Source organism: Protopterus annectens, chromosome 11.part0 (genome assembly GCF_019279795.1).
Source record: "Protopterus annectens isolate FY-2018-M chromosome 11.part0, PAN1.0, whole genome shotgun sequence".
In the NCBI taxonomy this organism is placed as follows: Eukaryota; Metazoa; Chordata; order Ceratodontiformes; family Protopteridae; genus Protopterus; species Protopterus annectens.
In genome coordinates, this window is record NC_056745.1 from 112,446,122 (window position 1) to 112,467,722 (window position 21,601).

Sequence of the window (21,601 nt, forward strand, 5' to 3'; positions counted from 1 at the left end):
CTCATCTACACAGACAACCCTCTCCTCCTACCACCCAACACTGCAATCTGAGAGAGATGCACTTACATAGTCAAACAGGAAGCAAAGCTCTCTCCAGCCAAGATTGTGCTAGACTATCAAGAGGAGAAGGTTAACACCTGCACTACACCTCAAGCAACACATAGCCCTTCAAAAACCACACCACCAACACCCACACACAGCAACACTAAAGCCACATATTTGGAGGCCCTTAACATTAACCTGCCCAAGTAACAAGGACCTCCGAAGCTGAAACGCAAACAAACACCACTCACAACCAAAGTGACACACAGCTCACAACACTAGTGTGCCACCCAACAACAGCCCCTAAGGCAAGACAACATACCTAACACTTTAGTCATATGTGACTTCTATAGTCAGGCACACTGATGTCCCAATCACCAGGCTGAACAAGGAGAAAATTAGTCAGCTGCCTGTTGGGTGCCAGGTTCCGCCACATCTCGCATGCACTCAAGTCACTCCACAACAAGTACAAATATGACTCTGTCATTGTCAATGTTGGAGTGAATGACTTGAGACGTACCTCCCTGGACTACATGAAAAGAGACATGGAGAGCGCTTGGATCATGTGGCCCAGGCAGGTATGACCCTAGCCCTGAGTAGTCTCTCACCTTCGCCCAGAATGATACCACAGTGTAAGGACAAAATGATTTACTTCAACAATTGGCTAAGCTGCTGGTGTCATTCAAAGGGGATCCAGTATCTGCCTGCCTGGGACGATATGATCGACAAACCACAATGCTTTGCCAGAGATGGTCTGCACCTGTTATCCCTGGGATTCAGGTTATTGGCTAAAGCTCTTGCCACCCCTATAGTGCCTTTTTTAGGCAAGGTTCAAAAGACAAAACCACCACCATAACAGATACAAGCATGCAAAAGCTGAAACTAATGCTACTCAATGCTGGAAGTCTAAACCTCAAAATGCACTCTCACGAGGCACTCCTAAAAGTGGAGAACATCGATATATGTGCAGTAACTGAGACCAAGTTCAAGACTCCAGAGAGCACCCCTGCAATACCAGGCTACAACTCTTACTACACTTTTCGGCCACCAAAGCAAGACCGAAACACTAAAGGTGGAGGAGTGTCCATATTCACCAAGGATATTCACATCTCCAGGCTAGTTGCCCAACACAATGCATCTGAAATTCTCCAGGTGCAGCTAACACTAGGTAAGACTGCAGTCCAAATTGTAGCTTGCTACAGATCCCCCACCATGCCCCAAGATTCTCACTACACCTTTCTAAACATACTGGAAAATATTAAGATACAGCCAAACACCCTAATACTGGGTGATTTCAACTACCCTGCCATTAACCTGGAAAACTACTTTGGTACCAACACCTTTACCCAACGGTTCTTGGAATTCATAACTTCCAATGCCTTGGATCTACTAATCCATTGTCCCATCAGGGGCACCAATATCCTAGACCTAGAAATTACCTACATGGGAGATAAATGCTCCACACCAGTGGTCACCCCCTCATTGGTCAGGTCTGACCATAAGCAGATTACCCTTGGCATCCACATCCCACTCCCACCCCCCAGTAAGGAAACCTCCTCCGTAAAAAACTTCTCCCAAGCCAACTACATGCTACTCAAGTCAGAAGTGACAAACTTCATAACACCCACGCAGACGGGAGCTGAATCCTGCACTAAGACACTGTACGAGCACATCCACTCGTGCATGAATTGCGCCATCCCAAATACAACCAAGATGCTCTCTTCCAAAAAAAGGAAGCCAATCGGGTGGTCCCCTGCTATAAACATACTATACAACAGAAGGAAAAAAACTGTTGCAGAAAAGGGGAAAATCCCAGGATGCAAAAAACTCCCTTACCAGCCTCTGTAAGAAGCTGAGATCCCTCATAAAATCCCCCAGAGCTAGTTACGGAAATAAAATTGCCAAAGATTCCAAAGACAACCACAAGGCATTCTATAGTTATGTCAAGAATCTAAATGGCAATGCTCAGATCTGCTCTGAACTACAACAGAATGGCATTAAGTATACTGATCCCAAGGATATTGCCAATATCCAGGCAAATTGACTTAGTGCCAGCTTCATCCCCTAAAGGGCCCATCTCAGTGCCAAAAGATTGCCAAATTCCGGTAATCACGGCCACACAGGTAGAAACCGCACTCCCCAAAGCTAAGAATACAGCATCCATGGGACCAGATGATATCCCGCGCTGTGTACTACATGAACTACAAAATAAACTGGCACCTCACCTAAGTGTCATGTTTAATCATAGCCTCACCTCAGGCTTCATGCCCACTGAGTGGCGCACAGCTACAGTTATCCCACTCCACAAGGGGGGATCCACCTTTGATCCTGGGAACTACCGTCCCATCAGTCTGACAAGCCTGATCTGCAAGGGCATGGAACGCATTATCATGGAACTTATAAACAAAGACATTGGCAACCTTCAAACACTGGACTCCACCCAGTTTGGGTTCGTGAAGGGCCAATCTTGTCTCCTGAACCTGATTGATTTCTTCAAATCAGTCTCCAATGCTGTTGATTTCTTCAAATCAGTCCCCAGAGCTGTGGACGAGGGTAAAGCGGTCCACACAGCCTATCTGAACCTCGCCAAGGCCTTCTACACCATCTCCCACTCTGGAATCCTAGATAAACTTACTAAGCTAGGCATAAATCCCTATGTCACTCGATGGGTTGCCAACTGGCTTACTGACAGAACCCAGACTGTAAAAGTAGCTGACTCCAAATCCAGCTCCAGTCAAGTGACAAGTGGTACCTCAGGGTTCAGTCCTGGGACTGCTCTTGTTTGGCATCTACTTCTCTGAAGTGCAGGCCAACACTAAGCGACTCTGGCTATCAAAGTTCGCAGATGACTGCAAACTGGGAGCTATTATTGAATCCCCAAATTATGTGGATATTCTACAAAATGGCCTTACAGAAACAGATGCTTGGTGCCAGAGCCATTGGCTCAAGCTTACTGACAAGAAATGTATAGTTATCCCCTTTGGGGAAAAAAACATGTACCCATGAATTACCACATAGGTAGCAGTACACTAAACACAGAAAGTGTGATGGGAGACTTAGGGACACAGGTGGACAGTGGTCTTACCTTCGATAACCACATCGCCACAACAGTCAGGAAATCCTATGTGGCACACCACATCACTAAGGGCTATTCATCCAGAAAAAGGTCATTGTCCCACTGTACTCATCCCTCATTAAACCCATTATAGATTACAATGCCCCATTTGGTATGTACCTCACAAGACATCTGCAACAGCTGGAAAGGTTGCAGAAATAGCTCACTAAAAGAATCACAGGCCTAAAGCAGATGCCCTATGCTGACAGTCAAAAAAACCCTCCAGCTATACTGTTGTAGCATATAGTCTACTCAAGAGGCGATCTCTGCTTAACATACAAGGCCATTTCAAAGCCTGAGCTGTTGGACATGCTCCAGTTAAAGAAATCCCAATCCCTCAGAGCCACATGCTCCAGGGATCTAAACCTTGTCATCACAATGAACAAAACGTGCTGGAGAGATAGGTTCCTGTCCCAAAGACTCCCCATACATGTCAAGCAGAGTGCCTCATTGCCCCTCTTCAAAAGGAACTTTGAAGATTGGATGGGAGGAGATAGGAAATTCACCCCGGGGGTCATGTCAGTCGCCCTGCTAGACAGTGGTCCAGGGAAGTAAATTTTGTGGGAAGAAATATCCAGGGAATTGTTATGGCTAGACTTGTGTAGGCCCTAGGGCCGATAGCCTAGTACCAACCTATGAACCTGTGTGTTATTAGTCCCTCTCCTTACATCATAGACTTCACTGGCATCTGAACAGAACTTTGCTTGATTGGCTTTTGCATAAGTAGATACCTTGTTTCTAAGGTCCAAAACTGTAGCACTCTCCATTATAAATTCTCTTTTCTGTGTAATTGGATGTCACTGTTTGCCATAATGGTTTTTACATTGCCCATGGCAAACCTTGCAGGTTAACTAGTTTGACCTCATTTTATTTATTTATTTGGGTCTATATTATAATCTCAGAGGTTTAAAACTTCGAATCACTAAAGATTGAACGTAAGTGATCGAAGTATTAAACCATCAAAACCAAAAAAAAAAAAAAATACTAAATTAAAAAAAAAAAAAAAAACTAAATAGTGTGTAGGCAGGGGGGCAAGCCCCCCTGCCCCCCCTACTTAAATATATCAACTCCGAGAATGCACTACATTGAAGTAAACAGAAATCTCCCCCTACAGAGATTTTCCATTTAAAAGTTTGATGTAGTGTGCTTTCGGTATTCTCGTGTTGACAATATTGTATTTGATATGGTCAGACTTCGAGATTTTAATATAGACCCCGTTTATTTATTTTTTTTTGCTGAAACTACTAATATTTAAGTTTAGTTAGGAAACTTATTGACTGAAAACAAATCCACCCCTTACAACTTGGTTTCAGTCGTTGGATCTCTTCACATTTTGTGTGAACAAAGAAACTAAACCGAAATAGTTGTAATGTAGTGAGATGAACAGATTTCTTTTATATCTGTTGATTGACTTAGTAGTTTTAGCGTGGTTTTGTTTTCTTCAAAAGATAGTAGATATCTGATCTGGCACACCTGTTTAAAAAAAGTTTTTTTTTTTTTTAATTAGCAACACGTTTTTTAGAAGATACCTCCTTTCCTATTTTTGAGAACACCTCAGAACATTGCAGTTGTCAGTCTGTTATGAGAGGCTCCATGCTTTATGAATACTTTGCTGTCTGAGAAGTGTACAGTTACAGATGCATCAAGGATATCAACAAGATGGTGGCAAAGGTAATTAAACTATTATTTTTCTTTTCAGTTGTACAATGAAGAGGGTACAGAGTAAACATCCAGCAGGACTGTGAATTTTTAAAGGTAAGCAGTTGTAAAATGGGGCAGATTGTCATTCGTGATTGCATGTCAAAAAAGCATTTGTTGAAGTTGCTATTCTAATGTAGAAGTATTCTTTTACTGTAGATTTCCTATTTCAGTTCTGTAATTATATGTTAAAATATTTAGTAACGTCGTTCCTATCTGTGCTACAAGTGACTTGAGCTAAGAAAGTACCTTTCGCATTGCTCATGTGAATTTGAGCTTTAACTATCTTTTTGGTCCTTCACCTGTACAATCCCATTCAGATGGTAGGCCCTATGTAGTCAATAAATAAAGCCAAATTATCATAGACTGATTTGTGTGTATGCCACTATTTGTAGTTTTACAGATGCTTTTATCTTAACGTTTTAATGTTAAGTTGCCAATCTCGCCTTCATTCTTGCTAGATGGGTTCGGAGCCGAACCTCGGCTCCAACTCTGCCTATTACTAAAGCTCGAGAGCTATTTTTACCGGCTCGAGGCTATCCTATGTCCCATAATGCTAGGTGTGATATACCCAGATCTCGTTTGCCGCTTCAGCTATGAGGTTGCGTCTTTTTTGCCAGCTCAGGTTGTATTAATATTTTTCTTGTTTTTAGTCAGCTTTTTGGGTTAAAATATTAGCGATAGTGTTTTATAGTTACTACCCTTTAGATCCCTGCTTAGGATTCCCTCTTAGGTAGTTTTTGATACAGTTTTTTCCCCTCACCTAATAGTTAGGCCCTTGGCCAAACCTCTTCCATACTTATTTGTCTGTAGTTGTATGTGTGTGCCTAGTTAGATTGTATTAATAAGTGTGGTTTTTTTTTAATTTATTCTGGTCTGTTACAACCTTTTTGTGTGTGTGTCTGTGTGTGTGTTTGGCTGATTGTGACTAGACCTCCCTTAGTTGTCCTTGTCTGCCAGTCATCCTTGTTTCAGGATGTCTAAAGACGCTAAGGTCTCGGGCTTCAAGAAGTGTGACTCGTGCTGTCAGAAGATGTCTCTGACAGACGGTCACACTTCTTGTGTATATTGCTTGGGCCCTCTGCACCTGCAGGACTCTTGTTCTGTTTGCCATGCGTTCAGTCCAAGAGTCCTGCAGGAACGCAGAAACAAACTTATTTAGAGAGGCTTGTTAAAGCCTGAAGGTTCCCCAGCTAAGCCTTCGTCGGGTAAACCTTCTAAGCCCGCCAGACTGTCGGCTCCATGTTCGGAGCCATCGCCGAGCGGTGCTACTACTACCACTGCATCGGTTCCGGCCGGAACCGATGATTCGAGGCCTCAGGTCCGACTCTGCTGTCGGAGCTGTCTTCGAGCAAGAAGCGTTCCAGGTCTCCTTCCCTGGAATCTGTCAATTTGGCTCCGAAGTCTCACTTGTTATCCGAGCAGAGTCACAGTCGGTCTTCCAGGCTGTCGGACCATGACCTCGAGAGGGTGGTTAGCAGACTACTTAAGTCGCAGGCACTGGCCCAAATGATGTTCATCGTGTTTCACTGTTGCAGTCATCACTGTAGGGTTCTTCCTGCCAGCAGGCAGTCCTCGGTCGGCCAGAATCCCAAAGTCTGGGTCCGGCATCGGCTGCTCAGTCATGCTCCCTGACGTCAGAGCGCCATGAGTACAAAGCTGCCAGCCGACGCCATGTTCTCCAGTCTTTCTTGCTGTGCGGTGAAAGCAGTTCGCAAGTGCCGGTCGACTGACTCCTGATATTTTTTCGTGCTTCAGTCCGAAGACTTACTTCTTCTCATAGCTAAGTACCCCGTTGGGGAAACTTTTTTCTTGCTCCAGTCCGATGTCTGAAAAAGTTAATTGCATTTCTTGTGGGAAGCAAATACCTCATAAGGATTTCCATTCTTACTGTATTCCTTGTTTAGGCCCTGACCACGACGTAGCTAGTTGTCGGTTTTGTGCTAGATTTAACCAACGTACGATTAAGCGGAGGTACGATTTTGCTTTGGTAGCGATTTAATTATAAAATGTCGTCTGACACGCTTCCGACTACCGGAGTTCACAAACGACGCAAGGATAAGGACAGGCCTCCGAGGTCCAAATCAGATGATGTTACACAACCAGAGCCAGCATCAGGTTCGACCATCGTCAGTGAGGCGCTTTCGCAGCCCCTGTCGGCCATTTCAGAACCAATAGCCGAAATGGACTCCCACGAGGAGCCAACTAGGCCTTTGAGCACTCCAGCTGCAGGACCTTCGGACAATGCTTCCTCGGATGGGTCCGGAGCCGCTGTGCAGGTACCGGCTTCCGAGGGGGTTTTCAGGCCTACACAGCTTCTGATAAAGGCAAAACCCAGGAAAAAGACAAAGACTCCTTCTAAATCCAAGACACCAGCCCAGGCCACTTCTGATCCGGCACCCAAATCACAGAAACTGTTACTTAAAATGGCGGAGGACCTGCTAACCATGATTAGGGGTTCACATCCCCCTCCAGACAAAAGGCCAAGGCACGAGTTGGACTATGATTCTTCTGATCAGGCATCTATTTCTTCAGTGTCTTCCTCTGAACAGGAATATTCTTTCCCTCCTTATGAGGATTCTGATGCTGAGGAATCTATTCCATCAGCTTCTCCCCGAGGATTTTTCTTTTGGGGAAACTTTACATGACATGAGGGAACATTTTCACTGGGAGGGTCAGGAGTACTCGGAATCTAAGAGAAGGCTCAGGGATTTCCTTCTTCTTCCCCAACATAGAACCCTGGCTATTCCTCCTATTTTGGATATTGTGGATGATGCTTTTTCTGAGGCTAATTTAACTCCTGACTCCTTTCCTCCAGCTCCTGCTAAGCCCGACAGATATTACAGGGTCCCTGACTCCCACCAATTCCTTTACAAAAATCCTACTGCTGATCCAGAAACCATTTCTCAGGGTCCTAAGGGGGTTAAGGCTGCCTCTGCTAAAAATCCTATTCTGACAGATAAGGAATCCAGCGCTTTGGAGAGATGGGGCAAAAAGTGTATACTTCTGCTACTTTATCGATTAGGGCTTTAAATTGCCAATTTCATATGCTAAAATATCAGCAATTTCTACTGTCTGTTATGAAACAAAAGTTAGGCACCATTTCTGCATGTGCAGATAATAAGGAATTACATGATTTGATGCATGCTACTGAACAAGTGGGGAAGCATGGTTTACACTGTGGTTTTGATGCCTTGGAGGCTTCTTGCAGGGCGGCTGCCTCTGACACAGTTATTAGAAGACATGCTTGGTTAAAGGAACAAAACTTGCCTGATCAAGTTAAAGCAAAGTCGCTGGATGCTCCTGTTCAGCATAATGTTTTGTTTGGGCCTAAGGCTGAAGAGGTGATAAAGAAAATGGAGGATAAGGCAAAATCCATGCAAATGGTTAAGGATTTCTTACAAGTTCAGCCCCCTAGATTTAGCAGAAATTGGCCAACAAAAAAATTGGTCTTTTCCCAGCTCAGACAGGTCTCAGAGGGGTAGATATAGGCGCACCAGAGGGAGGCCTAAAACACAGGCCTCTTACAGACCTAGACAATGGAGTACTTCCACCCCCAGGGGAGGAGAGGACAGACCTCAATCATTTAGAAAACAGGCTCAATGACTCCCCCTGCATGGCTCCAGGAACTTCTCTCCTGGATGCACCTCTAGGAGGAAAACTCTCTCTTTTTCAACAAAATTGGACTTGCATAACCCAAGACAAGTGGGTTCTGGATGTAGTTTCAAGAGGTTACAAATTCCACTTTCATACCTTGCCAAGACCAAACGGATGGCCAGACCTACCAAAACACCACTGGTCCGAGGCATTAAACCAGGTGGGATCCCTCATGACTGTGAGGGCCATAGAACTGGTTCCACAATCGGAGATGGGGCAGGGCTTTTACTCAAGGCTCTTTCTAGTTCCCAGAAAGCAAAACTCATGGAGACCCATCCTGGATCTGTCAGTCTTGAATACTTTCCTGGAGATTCCAAAGTTCAAAATGCTTACTCTGCAGCAGCTCCTGCCAATGTTGAGCAAAAATGCATGGATGGAGACATTGGATTTAAAGGAGGCTTACCTTCACATCCCTATCAGACAGGAGTGCAGAAAATACCTCTGGTTCAAGGCCGTCTCGAAACATTACCAATTCTCTGCGCTGCCCTTTGGCTTGTCTACTGCGCCCAGGGTCTTCACCAAGTGCCTGGCACCAGTAGTAGCTTATTGCAGACTCAAGGGTATTCAAATTTACCCTTATCTGGACGACTGCCTTATTCAAGCAGACAGCAAGGATGTTTTACTCCAGCACCTACTATTTGTTCAAAATCTTCTCAAGTGCCTGTGATTCACTGTAAACATAAAAAAGTCAAATTTGACCCCCACACAACAGATAACTTTTCTGGGTGCTCTCTTAAACTCAACAACCCAGATGGCATTCCTGACATCCGAAAAACAACTACAGCTGGCTTCCACTTTCAAAACCTTGGCTTCTATAACTCAGCTAACTGCAAGGAAATTCCTGCAGGCTTTGGGTTACATGGCCTCCTGCATCCTTCTCATACCAAATGCAAGACTTTATATGAGAAAAATACAATGGTACCTAAAAGTGTATGGTCCCAGCATTGCCACAGTCTAGATACACAGATTGCTCTCTTGCCTTGCCTACAAAAGGAATTCCATTGGTGGTCCATGGCATGTCTTCACAACAAAGGCAAAGCCTTCAGTCTACCTCCAGCCAGCCAAGTGTTAACCACGGACGCCTCGGATTACACATGGGGAGCCCACTTGCAGGGAAAGGGTCTGCAAGGTTTTTGGACAGAGGATCAGAAGCACCTACATATCAATTTAAAAGAGATGTTAGCTGTTCAGAATGCCCTCTTGGCTTTCAGGGATCTTCTACAACCAGGACAACTACTGATATGAACAAACAACGCCACAGTTATGTGGTACATCAACAAGCAGGGAGGCTCACATTCCTACCCCCTTTGCAGACTAGCCATGACTCTATGGAACACAGCACTAGCTTGCAAAGTGGATCTACAAGCTCAGTTCCTGCCAGGGAAACAAAATGCTTTGGCAGACAGCCTGAGCATGAACCTGTCAGACCCACACGAGTGGATGCTAGACACCCACATATTCAAGACGATTACAGAAGCCTGGGGCTGCCCGGACATAGATCTATTTGCATCCCCCCTCAACCACCAGTTACATTTTTGCACAATGACTTTTCACAGGCTAGCATCGAAAGTGGATGCACTATCATTCAGTTGGAAAAACCTCAAGGGGTATGCCTTTCCACCACTACCTCTTCTACCATGGGTGTTATTAAAGATCAAACAGGACAAGCCCAAGATGATGATTCTACTGGCCCCAAATTGGCCTCGTCAATTCAGGTACTCAACACTGAAGAATCTATCTCAGGAACCACCTTGGATTTTGCCTCAGATTCCCAATCTATTGTCCCAACACCAGGGCCAGGTTCTGCACTCTCATATCAAAACTCTCAGCCTGGCAGCCTGGCGAATTCAGGATCTATGATTAATCCTCCCTTTCCCAAAAAGGTCATGGATGTTATCTTAGAAGCCAGACGGCCTAGCACTAGAAAATCTTATGCAGGCAAATGGAAGAGGTTTTGCACCTGGATGCATGCTCAGGATTCGGATCCTCTCATTCCTAATATCCCTCTGATTTTGCTTTACCTAACGGACATGCTACATATAAGGGTTTATCCTTCTCCTCCATAAAAATTCATGCCTCTGCTATCTCTGCACATTACAATACAGACCCTCCACTCTTTTCACTTCCACTTCTGAAACAGTATCTACGAGGAGCAAAGAATTTAAGACCCCCTAGGACACCACCCATACCTGCCTGGGACCTCAACTATGTTCTGGAAAAACTCACTCTGCCTCCTTTTGAGTCTGCTGCCACAACTGATATTAAGTATTTATCATGGAAGACAGCTATCCTACTGGCTTTGACTTCAGCCAGGAGAGTCTCGGAGTTACGAGCACTCATGGCTGTGGAACCTTACCTTATTTTTCACCAAGATAGGGTGTCTTTAAAGACTAATCCTACTTTCATGCCTAAAGTGGTTTCCAAAGTGGCTTTAAATCAAACCATTCACCTGCCAACTTTTTTCACTAATCTACAAAATAAGGGGGAAAGGATCTTGCATTCCTTGGATGTACACAGACAACTTTGTTTTTACCTGGACAGAACCAAGGATATCAGGAAAACAGAGCAACTGTTTGTTTCTTATGCAACAAACTCCCAAGGCAAAGCCATTTCAAAACAGACCATTTCTAAATGGATTGTGCATGGAATCAGATTCTGTTACTCTTATCATGGAAAGCAAATCCCAGGAAAAATTAGGACTCGCTCTACCAGAGCTGCTGCTACTTCAGCTGCCTTTCTCAGGGGAGTACCTACCAAAGATATTTTGGAAGCTGCAACTTGGAGTTCAGTGCATACTTTCTCTAAGCAGTATAATATCCCTCTTTACTCTAAGTCTATGGCAGGCTTTGCCTCTGCAGTCTTGCAGGGCCTTCTAGCCGCTCCTTCTCTATAACCACCACCCCTTATCTCAGCTTTGGGATTCAACCCTACAGTGATGATTCCAACAGTGAAACACGATGAACATAGTACAGTTGTGTACACTTACCATAAATGTAGATGTTGAGTGTCTTCACTGTTGCAGTCTGGGTTACCCTCCCTCCTGTCCCCACATATACTTTCACTAGTGTGCTTACCTTCTTCACCTTTCTTCTGAGGTGTATTTGCTACAGGCTATGGGGTTTGTTGTAAGTTATTTTTTGGTTTTTACTATTGGCCTTCATTTTTAGGCACCTGATATCTGGGGCAAGAAAAACTGGAGAACATGGCGTCGGTTGGCAGCTTTGTACTCCTGGCGCTCTGACGTCAGGGAGCATGACTGAACAGCCGACGCCGGACCCAGCCTTTGGGATTCTGGCCAACCGAGGACTGCCTGCCGGCAGGAAGAACCCTACAGTGATGACTGCAACAGTGAAGACACTCTAACGTCTACATTTATGGTAAGTGTACACAACTGTACTTTGCATAGCCCTCCTCATCAGACAGTGGCTTTCACTACTCCCTCTTCGATTCCCCCTCCAACTCTCTGTGAGTTCGGAGCTGGAGATCGTAGAGGTCGGGACCGTCGGAACGTTGGAGCCGATACCACCCCTTTCGGCTCCCTCATTGGCTCCGATCTCTTCCTTGGTTTCATCCTTGGAGGGATCTGGGCGCCGGGACTCTCTCGTCTGCTCCGAGGGGGCGAGTGGCATTGGACCCTTGGCCGACCCCGTTCTCCTTCTCGGAGCTTCGGCGCAGGTGAATTCGGCCCCGACATCGCCCTCGGAGCTGTCCCTCTTGGTGCCGGGAGGAGTCCTTGTTTCTTCGGAGCGGGGACCCCCTTCCCTGCCTGATGGGGCGCCTTTGAGGTCATGAGGAGTGTGCTGGCCCCTGTGCCTGCTCCACGGTCGTCTCCTTCCTCTATGGTGCCTGCTTCAGTCTCTACCCGCCCTCCCGATGAGCGTGGAGAACCAACGCTACAGGTAGCCCCATTGGGCGTATCCTCCTGTTCCGAGGCCTCCCCTGATCCTTCAGGGGAGCCCCCTCGAAAGAGAAAATGCAAGAGGAAGCATGTAGACTCCCCTGAGTCAGTCACATCGGACACTGACTTGGATGACTCAAAAGGGCCCCCAAGGTCCCCCTCTGAGGATGTCTAATTTTCTGACATCCTGGAGATTCTTAAGCAGAGGGGAAACTGGTCTGCCCTTAACCCTTCTGAGGATGAGTCTGTGTACCTGGATGCGTTCGGTTCTTGCCCTTCCACCTCCTGGGTGTCTCCGCCTTTCGACCCGCTCATGGATGTGGTGGCTCGAAAGGCGTGGACGGCTCCGGATACTATGGAACCAACTCCCCAGAGGCCTACAAAATTTATTACAGCCCCTTCTGACAAGCAGTTTCTAACTAAGGGCATCCCTGTTGATGCCACTAAAAAGGAGTTGGCTGACCCTTCAGTACCTGTCCATCCTCCTAATAAGGAATCTAGGACTATGGACAGGTTTGGCAAGCGGATGTTTTCCTCAGCGACCTTTGCTATGCGGTCGCTGAATTATTTGTGCCATTTCACCCGTCTCAAGAGAGACCTTCTTCTCAAGGAACTGGGTGATACCTTACAGGACCCATCAGCTGCGGGGTCTCAGGAAAAGATCAACTCCCAGCTGGGGACCCTAAACTCTATTGTCAACTACTCCATGCGGCTCATTTCCTATGCAGCCGGTGGAGCGAGTAGGGCTGCAGGCACGAGCGTCGCTCTAAGGAGACACGCCTGGATGCGGCTTTGCAATTTTGCTGACCCCTTCAAGGCATCCTTCACTAACACCCCCTTTGATGGTTCTGCCTTGTTTGAACCTCAAGTGAAGGATACATTGACCAGGTACGAGCAGGAAGGCAAGACTCTCTCTGACGTAGGCGTCCATTTTTCTACCCCTTCTAGACCATACCTTAAAGGTCAGAAAGGTTGGAAAATGTGGTTCCGCAAACCTCGGGGAGTACTGCCTGACGCACATGGTGAGCTTCCCTCCAGAGGCAGAGGAGGGAACAATAACAGATGCCGCCCGAGGGGCAGGGGGGGTCCGCAGAATCAGTGTAGCAGAGAATTCTTCTCTGACAAACCCTTCCAGCACTCCTGAGGAGCTGCCCGACTGTCCACCTTCGGAGGCAGTCGGGGGAAGACTATCACTGTACCCAGAAGCCTGGCATTCCCTCACGCAAGACAATTGGGTACGGTCGATCATATCTGAGGGTTACAAAATTCCCTTTATTCATACCCCTCAACCGCCAAAAGGGCCCCTTCCAGACATTCCACCCGGTCTGAGGGATCAAGCAATACTAGAAATTTCAAAGCTGCTAGAAAAAAAGAGCCATCCAACCAGTCCCAGCAGATCAACAAGGATCCGGAGTCTATTCCAAGTTCTTTTTGGTACCAAAAAAGACAGGGGACTGGAGACCTGTTTTGGATCTCAGCAGGCTGAACAAGACTGTTCAAAGAACGAAATTCCGGATGGTCACGCTTCAGTCCATTCTACCCTTCCTGGGTCAGGACAATTGGATGTGCTCTATAGACCTTCAGGATGCGTACTATCATATCGAAATGAACAGGCCGCTCCAGGAGGTTTCTCCGCTTCCGGCTAGATGCCAATCACTACCAATTCAGAGCCCTGCCCTTTGGCCTCACCACAGCCCCCAGGGTGTTTACCAAATGCATGGCAGTGGTTGCAGCTCACCTGAGACGAAAAGGATTCCGGGTGTTGCCATACTTAGACTACTGGCTCCTTACTGCCACCACCAGGCGTCAGCTGCTCCATTCCAGAGATTATACCCTCCAAATTTGCAACGAGCTAGGTATCTCTATAAACTCCGAAAAGTCTGCCTTGTCGCCTTGTCAGTGTATTACCTTCATAGGCGCCATTTTAAACACTGTCGAACTGTCTGCAAAACTGCCTGTACAAAGGGTTTCAGACATTCGAGGTCATGTTCAAATCCTACTACAAGAGAGCAGAGTCCAGGCCAGATTCATACTAAAAACCCTAGGTCTCATGGCAGCAGCTATCACATTACTTCCCCTAGCTCGTTTTCACATGCGGATCCTGCAATGGATGCTGTTTTCCCGGTGGTCCCTTCAACAGCTTCCAATGTCACACAGCATTCTAATCACTCAGTCATGCAAAAGACACCTTTCGTGGTGGATGGTCTCCCCTCAGGTTCTTCACGACAGACCCTTTGTCCTTCCTCCTCCTGTGGCTACTGTGACAACGGATGCCTCCCTGATCGGGTGGGGGGGGCATTTTCAGGGCAGGACAGTCCAGGGCACATGGCAGCCTTTCGAAAGCCACCTGCACATAAATGTCTTGGAAATGAGAGCGGTACTTTTAGCGTTGCAGGCCCTTCAAGACTCTCTACCCACCGGGACTATTGCAATTCAGACAGACAATATGTCTGTAGTGTGGTACATCAACAAGCAGGGCGGAACCAGGTCCTACCCCCTATGTCGAGAAGCACTCAGACTGTGGCAGTGGGCGATCTCTTCCAAACGGTTTCTGGTAGCAACGCATATCCCCGGGAAGTCCAGCGTCATAGTGGACAGGCTGAGCAGAGCCATTCTCATGCCCCACGAGTGGTCTCTCAACCAGCTAGTAGTGGAAAAAATCTTCAGGAGGTGGGGTCAGCCTTGCTGTGATAGTTTTGCAACCCCTCAAAACAGCAAGTGCCCAGACTTCTTCACCCTCTTCCAGGTCTCCCCAGAGACGCTCTAGTCCACGATTGGCCTCGGGGTCTTCTGTATGCTTTTCCCCCTTTTCCCTTAATTACTCAGCTAATCCAGAAAGCAACTATTTTGAGATCCAGAATGATCCTTGTTGCCCCTTACTGGCCTCGACAAATTTGGTTTCCATTCCTGCAACGTCATCTACTAGATCAACCCTGGCATCTGGACCCAGTGCCAGATCTTCTGATACATCAGTCGGGCGGGCTGCATCAATCTCTCCAATCTCTCAACCTCACAGCTTGGTTGCTCCACTTCCAACCCTAGCCAGGCTTCCCTCAATCTCTCATTCAGTTTGTGACATCATCCTTGCTTCGCACAAGTCTGCTACCAGAAAGACTTATGCTAGCAAATGGAAGCGTTTCTCTGTTTGGGCAAGGGAGAAACAAGTTGACCCTTTTACAGCCCCTGTCCATACAGTCTTAGACTTTTTGGCAGAACTTTTTCAAATGGGATCTTCTTCAGACACCATCAGAGTTCAGTTGGCAGCCACTGTGAATTTTCACGTTGGATTGTCAGAGATCAGCATTATGTCACAAACTTTGTAAAGCCTTTCTAAAAGGAACCCTCTTACTTAGGCCCCCGGTAAAAGACCCTCCCCCACCATGGGACCTAAATTTGGTGCTGTCGTCTTTAATTCTCCCTCCCTTTGAACCTGCGGCTTCCTGTTCATTAAATTTGCTCTCTTGGAAAACTCTGTTTTTAGTAGCCATCACTTCAGCGAGAAGGGTATCAGAGCTTCAAGCCCTTTGTGTTCGCCCTCCTTACCTTGTTTTTCATAAAGATAGAGTGTCACTTAGGACTAATCCGTCCTTTTTACCCAAGGTACTCTCTGAAAAAAATCTGAATCAGACCATCGATCTTCCTGTTTTCTTCCCACTTTATACCAATAGGTCTGAATGGAAGTTACATTGCCTAGACGTTCACCGCCAATTACGCTTCTACCTGGATAGAACCAAGCAGACGAGGAAATCAGAACAGCTTCTTACGCGGAAGGGAAACCAGGCCTACCAGTTTCCAAAGTAACCTTGTCCAGATGGTTGACCTCTGTTATGTTGATTTACCAATTGAGGCATAAAGAGCTCCCTATTAAGCCCAGAGCTCATTCAACCAGAGCATTAGATTCTTCAGTAGCCTTTCAGGCAAGATTGCCAATGGATTCCATTTGTGCAGCGGCCACATGGGCCTCTCCTCATACCTTCATTTCTCATTACAAGCTGGACATGGCCTCTAGAAGTAGGGCTGATTTTGGTTCCACTGTACTCGAGTTTGTTCCAGTGAGCCACCCAGGACTAAGGTGCTAGGGACGCTGTCCCATCCAGCAAGAATGAAGGCGAAATTGACAACTTAACATTGAGAAGTCATGTACTTACCATAATGTTCTATGTTAGTTGTCTTCTTCTCGCCTTCTTTCTTGCATCCCACCCTCCATCCCCCTAGCCTGGCAAGACCAAGAGTATCTTCTGAGATGTGTTATCATGAGAGTTATCTCCTTAGCTACCTCTTTCCCTTTCTTAGTAACTCTTATAAGAGTTTTTTATACCTAGATGTATAGAGGTAGATATCTATATCTATATATCTATCTATATATATATATCTATATATATATATATATATATATCTATATCTATATATATATCTATATATATATATATATATATATATATATATATATATATAAATATATTTCTCTCTCTCTCTCTATATATATATATATATATATATAGATATATATATATATATATATATATATATAAATATATCTATATATATCTATATATATATAAATATATCTATATATTTATACATATATATATATATATATATATATATATATATATATGTATATTCTCTGTCATGGTGGGGACATGTATGTCCATAGTGTTAGCTATCAAATGAGATCTGTGTATATCACGCCTAGCATTATGGGACATAGGATAGCCTCGAGACGGTAAAAATAGCTCTCGAGCTTTAGTAATAGGCCGAGTCGGAGCCGAGGTTCGGCTCCAAACCCATCCAGCAAGAAAGAAGGCGAGAAGAAGACAACTACCATGGAACGTTATGGTAAGTACATAACTTCTCATTAATTTTAAATGGTATATTGCTTTTGGAAATATTTAACAATTGTTGTGAGTAGACCCTTAAATTCTGTAATTGCAAATGTGCAGCTAGAGGGGTTAGTTCTTAACAAATTGTTTCTTCAGTATAGACATTTTTTTAACCTGATTATGACAACTTCAACAATTTGGTAATAGGCGTCTAGTAAATGCATAATTACTGTTTGGCCATTACTGATGAGAGTTCACAGTACGGTAAAAGATGCCTTTGTCATTTCATATATTTTCCACATTTGACGTTCAGTTGTACTAAATATCATTCTCCATGGTTGTCTGTAAGATTTGTTTTCCTTGGTTTGATGGAATAAAGAGCAGATAAGGGATGTCCTTCAAGGATGCATCTGCAGTCTTTACAAATGGGTTGTCCTGTCGTCAGGCAGCCCTTCGGTCGGCCGGATTCCAAAGTCTGGGTCTGGCCTCGGCTGGTGTCGCACTTCACCCGACGTCACAGCTGCAGTTTTTCGGGTATAAAGGCATCAGCTGACGCCATTTTCCTCAGTCTTTCTTGCCGCGTGGCGCCCGAAGCAGAAGCTGTTCGCAAGTGCCGGTCGGTCAGAACCAGAGATTACTACTACCGAATACTACTTCGAAGACTTCTAAAAAGCTAAGTACCCCGTTGGGGACTCTTTCTTGCCTCAGCCAATGTCAGAAAAAGTGAATAATTGTTTAACTTGTGGGAAACAAATACCTCATAAAGATTTCCACTCTTACTGCTTACCTTGTTTAGGCCCAGACCACAACGTCGCAGCTTGTCTAGCCTGTGCTTCTTTTAACCGACGGACGCTTAGACGTCGGTCGGAATTTGCTGAGCAGTTTTTTGGCACTGATTTTGCTATGCCGTCGGATCCTCCGACTTCGCAAATATCCAAAAAACGCAAGGAAAAGGACCGACACTCGCGGTTTCGGACGAAACCGCGGTTAAGCCAACCGCGAGTGTCTCGGTTTCGGCTGAAACCGAGCAAGCGGTTCTTCCTTCAGCCGACAACATGCCTTCTACCGAGGCCTCTTCAAACCTGGTGGAATCGGCTTCTGAAATCCATCCTGTGATTGCGGTTTCTCAGGAATTATCTGACACTATTCCCTTGGATATCTCAACTCCTGCACGTGGAGCTGCTAGGCCTCCTGCAGCCATGTCCATTAAGGCCTTTGCCAGGGCTAAAGCAGCTAAAACTACAAAGACTGTGCCTGTTAAGACCCCCTCTCACAGGCCCAGCTCCAGTTCCCAAATGCTTTCCTTGGCAGAGGATCTTATTTCTTTAATCCGGGGATCCCAGCCTCATCCAGACAGGGCCTCTCATCCACCTCCAGAGAAGAGGCCTAGAGCAGAGCCTCCTGAGCCAGTGTCCTCAGATGATTCCTCTGATGATTCAGATAACACAGCCCCTCCAGAGGCTCCTTATTCCCCTTACGAAGACTCTGATGCTGAAGAGTCCATCCCTTCTGCCTCTCCACCTGAGGAATTTTCCTTTGGGGAAACCTTGCATGCTATGAGGGGAACAATTTCAGTGGCAGGGCCAAGATTTTTCAGACTGCAGGAAAAGGCTTAGAACCTTTTTGCATTTACCACAACATAGGCCTTTAGCTATACCTCCAGTTCTTTCTGTTGTAGATGATGCATTTAATGATGCTTGTACTGCTCCTGATTCATTACCTCCGGCCCCTGCTAAGCCCGATAGGTACTACAGGGTCCCGGACACACATTACCATTTATACAAGGCTCCTTTTGCAGACCCCAAGACTATCTCCCAGGGGCCTAAGGCTGTAGCAACTACCTCTGCTAAAAATCCCCTCCCCTCTGAAAGGGAATCCAGGTCCTTAGAGAGATGGGGTAAAAAAGTTTACACTTCTGCTACTCTGTCAGCTAGGGCCTTGAACTGTCAATTTCATATGATCCAATATCAAGAATTTATGCTTGACCAGTTAACTAAAAAACTGTCCTCTGATGAACCTTTTGATAAGAAGTATGTTCAGGAAATGGTACATAACATTCAGCAAGTTAGTAACCATTCTTTAAAATGCGGCTATGATGCACTGGAGGCTTCCTTTAGATCAGCCATGACTGGTACAGTTATCAGAAGGCATGCATGGTTGAAAGAGCAGGCCTTACCGGACCATGTCAAATCAAAACTGTTAGATGCTCCCATGGACAAGGCCAATTTATTTGGTTCTCCTGCACAACAGGTACTGAAGAAGATGGAGGAGAAGGCAAAATCTGTACAAACAGTGAAAGATTTCTTACAGGTCCAACCTCCAAGGTTTAGCAGGAATTGGCCCTCCAAAACTTGGTCCTTTCCAGACTCCTCTAAAGCACAGAGAGGCAGGAATAGGCGATCAAGAGGCAGAAACCAATCCAGGGGTGCCTACAGGGACGCCAGTGGCAGGGTAACAACCAGCGAGGCACAGACACAGCCACCACCACTGCAACAGGACAATCACAGTGACTTGGCTCTGGCACCGCCTACAAGGGAACAACTAGAAGCACCTTTAGGCGGAAAGCTAGCCTTATTCTCAATAAACTGGCATTACATCACAACAGACAAGTGGATTTTACAGACAATAGACCAAGGCTACAGGTTCCACTTCCATACTCTACCAGGGAAGAGAGGAATGCCAAACCTACCGCCAAATCAAAAGACAGAAGCTCTAAAACAAATATCTCAATTATTGAAGATGAGAGCTGTGGAAAAGGTACCATCTATGGAGCAAGGAAGGGGATTTTACTCCAGACTCTTCCTGGTACCAAGAAAAGAGAACAAATGGAGGCCTATTCTGGACCTGTCCGCTTTAAACACATTCCTCATTGTTCCAAAGTTCAAAATGCTGACTCTACAGCAACTTCTTCCCATGCTGGGCAAGGAGTCTTGGCTGGTAACTCTAGATCTCAAGGAGGCATACCTGCATGTCCCCATACGACCAAATTGCAGAAGATACCTCAGATTTCTTGCAGGATCAGAGCATTATCAATTCTCAGCATTGCCCTTTGGCTTATCTACTGCGCCCTGGGTGTTCACGAAATGCCTGGCATCAGTAATTGCTCATTGCAGGCTTCAAGGAATCCAAATTTACCCCTACCTGGACGACTGCCTGATACAAGCGGACAACAAAAACAAGCTAACAGAAGACTTACAAAGAGTCATTTACCTGCTACAAGCCCTGGGATATACAGTCAACATAAAAAAGTCAAGGCTGATACCATCCCAAAGAATAACCTTTTTGGGTGCAGAGCTGGACACATCAAAGCAAATGGCATTCCTAACTGCAGAAAAACAAGAGCAACTACCTCTCTACTTCTTGGCATTAACAAAGCAGAACCATCTAACAGCAAGAAAAGTACTGCAAGCCTTGGGCTTCATGGCATCCTGCATAATACTGGTCCCTCATGCCAGACTGCATATGAGAAAGCTACAGTGGTACCTAAAGAATTTATGGTCTCAACACAAGCACAGCCTAGAAGCCAAAATTCCAATAATCCCATGCCTGAAGCAAGAGTTCCTATGGTGGGCTCAGGCCTGTCAATCGAACACAGGATTGCCCTTCTACAGCATTCAACCAAGCCAAACCATCACAACGGACGCCTCAGACCTCGGTTGGGGGGCCCACATGCTGGACAAGTGCATATAAGGCTTATGGACTCAAGACCAGCTGCACCTACACATAAATCTAAAAGAAATGCTGGCAGTAAAATTGGCAATCCAGACATTCAGACCATTTCTCCGAGAAGGTCAGTTGATGATAAGGACAGACAACACCACAGTTATGTGGTACATCAACAAACAGGGAGGCACACATTCATACCCTCTATGCCAGATGGCACTGGACCTATGGAATGTGGCTCTGAGCTACAACATTCAGTTACAAGCAATTTTTGTACCAGGAAAAGAAAACATTCTAGCAGACATATTAAGCAGGACTACCACGGATGCCCACGAATGGATGCTGCATCCGGACATCTTCAAAGCCATTACAAGAAAATGGGGACTCCCAGAAATAGATTTATTTGCATCCCCACACAATCACCAGCTAAAGAAATTCTGCACAAAGACGTACCACCCACTAGCTTGGAAGGTGGACTCCCTATCTTTCAGTTGGAAAAACCTGACAGCATATGCATTCCCACCACTTCCTTTGATGCACAAGGTGCTATTGAAGATCAAAGAGGACCGTCCAAGGATCATTCTGATAGCTCCAGACTGGCCAAGGCAACATTGGTACCCATTACTAAGGAGCATGTCTCGAACAAATATGGACACTACCCCTGGTTCCATTGCTGTTAACACAGAACAACTACAACATCCTGCA

General features: G+C 45.7%; 1 protein-coding gene across 4 annotated transcripts in view; it reads left to right on the plus strand.

The window, feature by feature from the left end:
• LARGE1 (LARGE xylosyl- and glucuronyltransferase 1) overlaps positions 1-21,601 on the plus strand; it is a 2,030,740-nt gene that overhangs the window by 232,901 nt on the left and 1,776,238 nt on the right. For all 4 annotated transcript variants that reach the window (XM_044087485.1, XM_044087484.1, XM_044087487.1 and 1 more), the window contains one exon: positions 4,857-4,912. The gene's annotated coding sequence lies outside the window, so the exon portion shown is untranslated. The remainder of the gene's footprint in view (positions 1-4,856; positions 4,913-21,601) is intronic.